Consider the following 10,937-nt stretch of genomic DNA (forward strand, 5'->3'; position numbering starts at 1 on the left):
CACAGACAAAGGATCTCCAAAGTTGCCCGCGTGTCCTGCTCCCACGGCTACTGTGGCCGCAAGGTCCCCTTCCCTCCAACCTGGGCTGCCTCAGGGCCTCGCTGCCGACAGCTCCAAGCAAAGTCAGTGACTCGCGGAACAGCTCAGGGACCAGCCACTCTCGCGGCCATCCTTATGCAGCGCTCTTCCCACAGTGCAACCTCCCTCGCTCCCAGAGCCAGGCTCAGCACTGGAGTACCTTAAACCACTCCCCGCCCCCCGCCCCAGCGCAGCCCTCCTTTCCTCAGCTAGCGCTCCCTCCCCGCCGCCACCTCCATCCCCAGGGGATCCCAGTTTCCACGGCCGCCGCCGCAGCTGGGTTCTCAGTCCGCAGCCAGGCCTCAGGAGGGCGCGGGGCTGGTGTCCCGGCTGCGAGCAGCCTCCGCTTCCCGTTCCACCACCCGTGCATCCGGCACACGCGCGCCCCGCAAGCCCTCCCTCATCCCTTCACCGACGCTCAATCTCCGCCAGCCGCGGTCCCTGCAGCGTCCGCGAGCGGCGAGTAAGAGACAGCAAGGCGCGGCCACCAGCAGGGATACCATGTGACGGGCACGGCTCTGTGACACGCAGCTTTGGTGAAAGAGCCGGCGCTCAGGAGGGGCGGAGACCGTGCGCGGGACTCGGAGAAATGGCTTGAATACCTCCTTAAACCACCACGAACCGTGAATGCGCAAGGGCAACGCGCCCCTCAGTAGAATGAATACGATTCAAGACTCTCAGCGCCCGAGCGTGTCGATGTAAGTGCGAGGCTGGCGAGAAGAGTGTGGGTGGGGGTTGGTGGTGGGGTGAGATTCTGATGCAATCGACCCCGAAAGAAGGAGAGCGAGGCGACTGAGGGCTGGCCCAGCTACACCGCTCCGCCTGAAGGTCGCCGGGAGCCTCCGCCCTCACCTTCCTCGGAAATCCGCCACGCGAAGCCTCCCCGCCCAGCCCTCGCTAACGCGCGGGGCCACCTTTTCCGTAGCAGGATCCTCAGCCTTTTACAAGCCGCCGGCCGAGGCAGCCACACCTTGACACAAAGGACATAAAACGGCCGGGGGCGACAATCCTGGAAGGGCGGACACCTTGACGCCTCTTTTTATCACCTTTCCTTTATTTCTCGAGGTAAGGCTCTTTTCTGTTCCCGGGGAGGGTTGAGGGAGCGGCGGCGGGGAGGAAAGGGATTTTTAAATGTGAAAGGAGACTGTAACGTAGAAATCATCCGTGCCGGAGCGAAAGGGAGAAACAGCGTGGCTGTGCCTGAAACGTGCAGATTTTGCTTTTAGGAAAGGAAAACTCCAGGTCCCCTGATCTCCGAACACACGCGGCAGCGTAAGGAAGAGCAGCCCCCACCCCCACCCTGATTTCACCTTTGCGGGGGGCCACAGCTACTTTTCTGGTCTGTTCTCATGGTAGCAGAGTATGGCACCAGGTCTGGTTAAATTCTACAATGGCCGGAGACCATGCCGGTCCGGAAGAAGAGCGCTGCGGACGTAAGGGTGCATACACGAGGAGTATTTGAATGCCGGACATTTGGGGAAATTTCCTGTGTCCCCAGGGCCCAGAAGAGAGCGTGTGATGGCCCGCTAGGTGCTGTGCGCAGGGGCCGAGTCTCGCAGACTGGCTGCCAGCCTGGCCCGCCGCTCCGGCGCCCCGGCGGAGCAAGAGTAAACAGGAGCACGTTTGTCGCCTCTCCGTGATGAAGAGGAGTAGGAGGATGCGGGGGAAAATTACTAAAGGATGCTGTCAGTGACTCACTGTCCTTTCCCGCCCTGAAGAGGTTCTCTGCAAAACGAACAGGGGAAGAAGGGGAAAGTGATTTTCAGCCAGCCGAGATCCCTCGGACGCTGGCAAACAAAAGGCCTGCTCTTGCGCCGGATCGCGGTGAGGACTGCGCTCGCCTCGGGTTTCCCTTTCAACTCCTCACGCCTCACCTGCCTCAGGATCTCCTCCCCCATCCCCCTTGCCCCCGCACCACGCTCGCTTCCCTAAGCGTCGCCACTAAAGGCCTTTAAACTCGCTGGGTTGCTGCTTAGAGGAAAAAGCGCCTTTATCCTCGTGCGCGCCACGGCCCCCCCCCATCCGCCTCCTCGCCTCTCGGCTCCTCAGCATCCACTGGGCTCTCCCCATCCCAGGTTTCGGGGCTACCTGGACGCCTCTTCCCTGCAGAATTCCCTGCCCCTCGGTGTGTGCTGAATTGTTGTTAGAGAAGGTACAAGTGCATACGGCGGCAAAAAGAATTTCGCGGTAACCGCGTCACGGCGCTCCCAGTGCATTTCACAGGCTGCCTTCGGCTTGGGAAGGTGGTGCTACAATTGAGAGTCCTTTCGGTCTCTCTCTGCGGCGCAGACACGGGGTTTTTATAATACTGTTTCTCCAGTGGAAACCTGACCGCCTCGGTGGATTCTTATACGAATATATATGTGATATACCTAGGAAAAGTGAAAAAGACCCAACTGCGAGGAAGCCGCATTAATTTGCATTTGGAGGGGAATTTGACACCTCTGCAGTGGGCTTTTTTATATTTTGGTTTTTAACATAAGGGGAAAAATAAATCTATGGTTTGCAGAAATGCAGGGCCCACTGAGACTAATTTGCCGCCTTGATAGAAACTGTGTAGCAACTCGTGCTTTCTCTGTCGTCAGAAGGACAACGGAAATAAAACCTGAGCTTGATGGCTGGGTGGCCTCATTGTCAAACATCTCATGCCAGCTGAGTACTCCTTAAATCTATGCGAAACAGTGAAGTCAGGGCACTGATCTGGTGTGGGGCTCTGGATTCTGGTTCCACCCGAGGCTCAAAATGGTTTTGGTCTTCTGAGTCACTGGATTCTTGGTACGTCGCCTTAGGCATCTGGAAAACGGCCTAGTTTTGCTTGAGAGCTTAACCGTCAAGTGATTTATTGCTTATTTTTTCCTCCCTTATATTCAGTAAATGTTTCCTATTATGTGGCCGGCAGCAACCAACAAGATAGAGTTCCTGCTTCCATGAAGCTTCCATTCTTGTGAGAGAAACAGACAAGAGATGCGTTCAATAAAACAAATTTTAGATATTGGTCAATACTATGAAAAAAATAAAACAAGATCATGTGATGGGGGAGGGCCCTTGAAATAGAGCGACCTTCTGGGAGGGCCTCTGTGAGGATATGACATTGGGCCTGAGACCTGAAGGATGAGAAGGTATCTGCTATTTCACTAATTAGATGAAGCCCTCAGGGAAGAAGGAATGACAAGTACTTAAAGACCCTTACTGATTACACTGTGCTTGACTAATATAATTCAGTAGATAAGATTAATATAAAGGTGTTTTGAATTCTTTAAAACTGTTGCTGTTTATGTGTATTTTGTGTACTACTCCTTGAATTAAGTTAGCCTTGCTCTGAGAAAGGAGCTCTGGTGGCACAATGGTTAAGAGCTTGACTGCTAATTGAAAGGTCGGTAGTTCGAACCCACCAGCTGCTCCATGGGAGAAAGATGTGGCTGTCTGCTTCTGTAAAGATTACAGCCTTGGAAACCCTGTGGGTCAGTTCTACTCTGTTAGGGTGGCTGTGAGTCACAATCGACTCGACAGCAATGGGTTTGCCCTGAGAAGCCAAGAATCTGCTTTTGCTAGTCTTGTCTTTCCCTCTGGGTGATTCTTGAGGGCAAAAAACAGTCTTACTCATTATTGTTCCCGTAATGCTCAGCACTTAATAAATGCATGTTGTATGGAACTATGAGACATTGGCTAAGCCATTTCATACACCTCGTTATGATATTATTGACCATTACTTCCTTTCTGTATTTCCTTATCTTACGTTTGAAACATTAGAGTCATTTTATACCCTGCTTCTCTTTCTCTCTTATCCCCCTCCCCAGTTCTGAGCAGTTGTCAGGTCCCTGCAAATGCCCCTTAAACTCATTCTCCCTTCTTTTTTCCCACTGCCCAATTTAGGTCCTTGTCTTCTGACCTAGATACGGCAATTCAAGTAGTATGTCCAGATAAAAGGATCATAAAACAGGCATGGAGGTGTCTTCTGGAAACATGTGGTTAAGACTGAAGTAGCCAATTAATGGTGCAGTGGTTAAGAGCTAGGCTGCTAACCAAAAGGCCAGCAGTTTGAATCCACCAGCTGCTCCTTGGAAACCCTATGAGGCAATTCTACTCTCTTGGATGAGTCGGAATCAACTCGATGACAACAGGTTGCAACGGTTAACAGCTTTCCAGTTAGTCTCATGATATCAAGCTTTCCTCACCTAATTCAATCTCAGCGCTGCCATGGAATTTATATTTCTAAAACTCAGTTCACTTTGTTTCTAGAAGTATTCAGTGTGTTCCCATTGCCTACAAATTGAATCCAAGTCCCTTAGCCTAGTACCCTGGACCTCCACAATCTGACTTCAAGTCTCTTTCCATCTTTTTCTCCTAGCATTCCCGTTCTTTCTCCCAGTTCATCCTATGCCTTGCCTGTCACTTTTCTACCTTAATATGTTTGTTCATTCCAGACTGGAATGCCTGTTGAAATCCTAGATATTTGTGAAGACCTAGTCCAGCTGCTGCTTTGCCATGTCTTCCAATAAACACTCACTGATCACCTCATTGGCATTCCACTTTTTGCACTGTTGTTGCTCTAGGTGGTCAAAGGTGGGGGATAAGAGCTTAGGCTCTGAGTGAGATGTAAATACCAGGGTCTCATCTTTCTAGCTGAAGGATCTTGGACAAGTTGCTCCTTGTTGTTGTTGTTAGGTGCCCTCAAGTTCGTCCCAACTCATAGTGACTCTGTAGAACAGAACTAAACACTGTCCGGTCCTGCACCATCCTCACAATCCTTGCTATGTTTAAGCCCATTGTTGCAGCCTCTGTGTCAGCCCATCTCGTCGAAGGTCTTCCTCTTTTTTGATGACCCTCTACCTTACCAAGTATGATGTCCTTCTCCAGGGCCTGGTCCCTCCTGATAACATGTCCAGAGTACATAAGATGAAGTCTCGCCATCCTTGCTTCCAAGGAGCTGTACTTCTTCCAAGACAGATTTGTTTGTTCTTCTGGCAGTCTATGGTATATTCAGTATTCTTTGCCAACACCGTAATTCAAAGGCATCAGTTCTTCTTTAGTCTTCCTCATTCATTGTCCAGCTTTCGCATGCATGTGAGGCAATTGAAAACACCATGGCTTGAGTGAGGCGCATCTTAGTCCTTAAAGTGACGTCTTTGCTTTTCAACACTTGAAAGATGTCTTTTGCAGCAGATTTGCCCAGTGCCATGCATCGTTTGATTTCTTGACTGCTGCTTCCATGGGTGTTGATTGTGGATCCAGGTAAAATGAAATCCTTGACAACTTCAGTATTTTGTCTGTTTATCATGATGTTGCTAACTGGTCCAGTGGTGAGGATTTTTGTTTTCTTTATGTTGAGGTGTAATCCATACTGAAGGCTGGAGTCTTTCATCTTCATCAGTAAGTGCTTCAAGTCCTCTTTGCTTTCGGCAGGCAAAGTTGTGTCATCTGTATATCGCAGGTTGTTAATGAGTCTTCCACCTATCCTGATGTGTTGTTCTTCTTCATGTAGTCCAGCTTCTAAGATTATTTGCTCAGCATACAGATTGAATAAATATGGCAACCCTGACACACACCTTTCCTGACTTTAAACCGCGCAGTATCCCCTTGTTCTGTTCAAGCGACTGCCTCAGTCTATTTACGGGTTCCTCATGAGCACAATTAAGTGTTCTGAAATTCCCATTCTTTGAAATGTTATCCATAATTTGTTTTGATCCACACTTTGGAATGCCTTTGCATAGTCAATAAAACACAGGTAAACATCTTTCTGGTATTCTCTGAGGATCCATCTGACATCGGTAATGATACCCTCATTCCATATCCTCTTCTGAATCTGGCTTGAATTTCTGGCCGTTCCTTGTCGGGAACAAGTTGCTTAGCATCTCTAAACCTCAGTTTTGTTTTGTTTTTTAAATTTGTTAAATGGGAGTGATGATAATAATCATGGTGGTGGTAAAACAAACAACAATAACAAAAAAACCCAAACCCACTGCCGTCAAGTTGATTCCGACTCATATCATAGTGAACCTATAGGACAGAGTAGAACTGTCCTATAGGGTTTCCAAGGCTGTAAACTTTACAGAGGCAGACTGCTACATCTTTCTCCTGCAGAGCTGCTGGTGGGTTCCAACCACCAACCTTTGGTTAACAGCCAAGCGCTTTAACCACTGTGTTACCAGGGCTTCTCCTGTTGGTAGTGGTACCCATCTTATTGAGTTATTTTGAAGATTTAATTAGCAAATGGTTGTGAAGTGCTTGGCACAATGTTAGAATTGAATTAAAAGGAATTTCAGGTTTCTCATTTGTCAGAGGAGTTGGGGAAAGTTGATTAGTAAAATTCCTCTTACCTCTGAAATTCTATGACTATTCAGTCTTTTTAAAAATACTCTTTTGAAAATAATATCTTCATGGAAACTACCTGAAACTTTCCAGTTTCTTCAAGAACACATCTATGATATGTGGTGGAAGGGTGGGGGAAGTGTGTTGGTAGAAGTAAACTCAGTAAAAATTGCATCATAAACTTCAGTGAAAGACAACTTGGAGCATTGACCGATGTTTTCTATTGATCACATTATATTTATTTTCTAGTGACAGTCTGTGTGTCAGGGTTAGTTGCAAACAGTAGAGAAGTTAAATGCTTGGTAAGGCTACATGATTCAGGAAGCTGGCACTGGGCTTCCAGCCAGGAAACTCTGCTTCAAGCAGAACAAACAGGTTCAAACCCCTGCTGAAAACTTGGCATTTCTAACAAGTTCCCAGGAGATGCTAATGCTGCTGGTTAGGGACCAATTCTGAGAACCACTAGTAGAGCAGTGGTTCTCAAAATTTATTATACATAAGAATCACCTGGGGATCGTGTTAAATGCAGACTCTGATTCAGTGTTATCTGGGGTGAAATGCTCATTTGAACCAACTGGTTCAAATCCCTGACTTCAAGTGAGGTTGCAGTGTGTCTTTGCCAATAACCACCTGGGTGCCCTTGGGCAACTTATTTAACTTTTTTATGCCTCATTTTCTCATCTGTCCAATGCTAATAATAGTAGCCAAGCTTCCTAGCTCATAGAGTTGTGAAGATAAAATGAGAATAGTGCTGAGAAAATCCTTGAACAAGTTAAAAGAATTATTGAAGATCATTGTCAGCAGAAGCTAAACACAGTCCTTATTTGCAGGTTTACGGGATGGGTTTAGATTAGTAATTCTTAGTGCTGGCTTCATATTAGATTAACCCTGGCTCTTTTGACAGCTAGCAATTCCCAAACTCCACCCCAGAGATTCAGATTTAATTGCCCTGGGTGGAGCCCAGGCATAAGAATTAAAAAACATCCATCACAACTAGATGGTGCCCGGCTACCACCACTGACTGCTCTGATAAGACATTACAAGAGGGGGTCCCAGGGAGACCTGGAGAAATATGTAGAACAAAATTCTAACTCAAAAAAAAAAAGACCAGACTTACTGGTCTGGCAGAGAGTGGAGAAACCCCTAGAGTATATGGCCCCCAGACACCCTTTTAACTCAGTAGTGAAGTCACTCCTGAGATTCACCCTTCAGCCAAAGATTAGACAGGCCCATAAAACAAAATGAGACTAAACGGGCAACCAGCCCAGGGGCAAGGATGAGAAGGCAGGCAGGGACAGGAAAGCTTGTAATGGGGAACCTAAGGTCAAGAAGGGGAGAGTGTTGACATGTCGTGGGGTTTGCAACCAATGTCACAAAACAATTATGTGTATTAATTGTTTAATGAGAAACTAATTTGCTCTTCATCTGAAGTACAATAAAAAAAATAAAACAAATAAACCAAAAAAACAAGCAAAACCCATCAAGGTTAATTCTAATATGCAGTGGTTTGGATTTAACAAAACAAAGCCGAAATTAAGTGAGGACTTCAATGTGTTGCTTGATAAAGTTTTTAAAACTCCATTGCCATCAAGTCGATTCCAACTCATAGTGACCCTATAGGACAGCGTAAAACTGCCCCATAGGGTTTCCAAGGCTGTAATTTTTATGGAAGCAGATGCCACATCTTTCTCTTGCAGAGCGGCTAGTGGGTTAGAAGTGCCAACATTTTGGTTAGCAGCTGAGCGATTAACCACTTCGCCACCAGCTCTCCTTGATAAAATCTTAGTATTGCTAAATTACCAGTTTGAATGCCTTTTTCTCTGATTGGACTAAACCAACAAGTTGCTGACATCATGGAGCCACGGCCTCAGGTTACAATGTCTAACCTGAATTTTCCCAGGCGTAGAAGGCTGTCCAGTGATATAGCCAGGGCCACATAAAGATTTAATGTGTGGATCTCAGTTTGCATCTCTTAGGAATGGTAAAGAAGACTGGAAAAGAAAGAGACCATTAAAAGGAAAAGGAAGGGGATAAGCTATGGCCCAAGGAATGAGGGAAAGAGGCTTTGAGTGGGAGAGAGAGGGCAGAGCGTAGAGAAAAAGTTGTGTTTGATTTTATTAAACAGGTTTTGTTTTAGCCAGGGATTGCAAACTGGTGGCCATTGTGCCAAGTTAAGCTGTGTGTATATTTTGTGTGACCTGCGCTTTTCTTTAAAAAATTTTGGAATAAGTTCTCAACATTTAAAAATCAGAATTTCACTAAACTCTGGATTTCTGACATTTCTTGAAAAAAAATTCAAAAGATCTGGCCCATTCCTTTTGTCAGTTGTAGGGAAACAGATGGGACATGTGTTCTCCAGTTCCTTGTTGCACCCAATCTTATTTGATCATTTATACCTACCTGGACACTACTAGAGCCCTGGTGGCGCAGTGGTTAAGAGGTATGGTTGCTAACCAAAAGGTAAGCAGTTCAAATCCACTGGCCGCTCCTTGGAAACCCTATGGGGCTGTTCTACTCTGTTCTGTAGGGTCACTATGAGTTGGAATCTACTCAACGGCACATAACAACAACAATGAGCCCTGGTGGCTCAGTGGTTAAAGCCCTTGGCTGCTATCTGAAAAGTTGGTGGTTCAAACTCACCTGCCACTCCTCGGGAGAAAGATATGGCAGTCTGCTTCCATAAGGTTTTATAGCCTTGGAAACCCTATGGGGCAGTCTTACTTTGTCCTGTAGGGTTGCTATGAGTTGCGATTGCCTCAGTGGCAGTGGGTTTTTTTGGTTTTAGACACTACTGGCTGCATTTGAGTTTTTAACCTTTAAATCTGCACATATGCACATTAGGATCCACTGGAGAGAATGTAAAATACCCATGCTCAGATCTCATCCTACCCACCCATTGCCAACCAGTCAATTCTGGCTCATAGCGACCCTGCAGGACAGAGTAGAAATGCCCCATAGTATTTCCAAAGGCTGTAATCTTTACGGAAGCAGACTGCCACTGCCTTCTCCCGCAGAGCGGCTGGTGGGTTGGAACCACCAATCTTTGGGTTAGCAGCGAAGCGCTTAACCGCTGCACCACCAATCCCATGCTAGGTTGATTAAATCAGACTCTAGTGGACCTGTGCCCCTTTATTACTATTACTTTTTTAAAGCTCCCCAGGCTATTCTTAATGTCTAGTCAGAACTCTAAATCATCTGTTCAAAAGATTGTACACAAGCCCATCTTCCTATCTTTGAGAGTGATCCATTAAGAAACAGTCTATGGAATCATAAACTTAGAGGATTTTAGAACTAGGAGAGATCTTTGAGAGAGGATCAATTAATTTAACTGACCCCTGGTGGCACAGTGATTAAGAGCTCAGGCTGCTAACCAAAAACTCGGCAGCTCTTTTTTCTTTTTTTAAATTTTATTGTTATGCTTTAAGTAAAAGTTTACAATTCTAGTTAGTCTCTATGCAAAAATTTATACCTACATTGTTATGTGTCCCTAATTGCTCCCTATACTGTGAGAGCATATTGCTCCTTTCCACCCCTGATTTCCCGTGTCCATTCAACCAGCTCCTGACCCTCTCTGTCTTCTCATCTCACCTCCGGACAGGAGCGCCCATTTAGTCTCATGTATCTACTTCAGCTAAGAAGTGCACTCTTCATGAGTATCATTTTATGTCTCATAGTCCAGTCTAATCTTTGACTGAAGAGTTGGCCTCGGGAATGGTTTTAGTGCTGGGTTGACAGAGAGTACAGGGGCCAGGCTCTCTCGGGTTCCTTCAGTCTCAGTCAGACCATTGAGTCTGGTCTTTTCGTTACAATTTGAGTTCTGTGCCCCACTTTTCTCCTGCTCCAACAGGGACTCTCTGTTGTGTTCCCCATCAAGGCGTTCATTGGTGGTAGTTGGGCACCATCTAGTTCTTCTAGTCTCAGGCTGTTGCAGTCTCCAGTTTATGTGTCCTTTTCTGTCTCTTGGACTAATGCTTTCCTTGTGACTTTGGTGTTCTTCATTCGCCTTTAGTCCAGGTGGGTTGGAACCAATTGATGCATCTTGGCTGCTTGCTAGCTTTTAAGACCCCAGATGCCACTCACTAAAGTAGGATGCAGAACATTGTCTTAATAAACTTTGTTATGGCAGTTGACCTACATGTCCCCTGAAAGTATGGTCCCCAGACCCCTGCCCCTGCTATTCTGTCCCTCGAAGTGTTTGGTTGTATTCAGGAAATTTCTTTTTGTGCTGACTTCCCCTTTAGTGTGTGCTGTCCTTCCCTTCACCTAAGATAATTCTTTTTTTTTTTTGTAAGTGTTTATTTTTATTATTATTATTATTATTATTGACTTTTTTTTATTGTACTTCAGGTGAAGGCTTACAGAACAAATAGTTTCTCACCAAACAGTAGTACACATATTGTTTTATGACATTGGTTAACAACCCCACAACATGTCAACGCTCTAACTTCTCAACCTTTTTTTTTTTTGGTGAAAATACACATAGCCAAAGATACACCATTTCAAAAATTTCTACATGCACAGTTCAGTTACATTGACTACGCTCTTCCAAT

General features: G+C 46.1%; 1 protein-coding gene across 1 annotated transcript in view; it reads left to right on the forward strand.

Moving 5' to 3' along the window:
- The first annotated feature begins 642 nt into the window (after positions 1-642).
- Positions 643-10,937, forward strand: part of SLC38A1 (solute carrier family 38 member 1) — a 94,405-nt gene continuing 84,110 nt past the window's right edge. Inside the window, exon 1 of the mRNA XM_004384557.2 lies at positions 643-1,143. The gene's annotated coding sequence lies outside the window, so the exon portion shown is untranslated. The remainder of the gene's footprint in view (positions 1,144-10,937) is intronic.

The sequence above is a fragment of the Trichechus manatus genome, unplaced genomic scaffold (genome assembly GCF_000243295.1).
Source record: "Trichechus manatus latirostris isolate Lorelei unplaced genomic scaffold, TriManLat1.0 scaffold00123, whole genome shotgun sequence".
In the NCBI taxonomy this organism is placed as follows: Eukaryota; Metazoa; Chordata; class Mammalia; order Sirenia; family Trichechidae; genus Trichechus; species Trichechus manatus.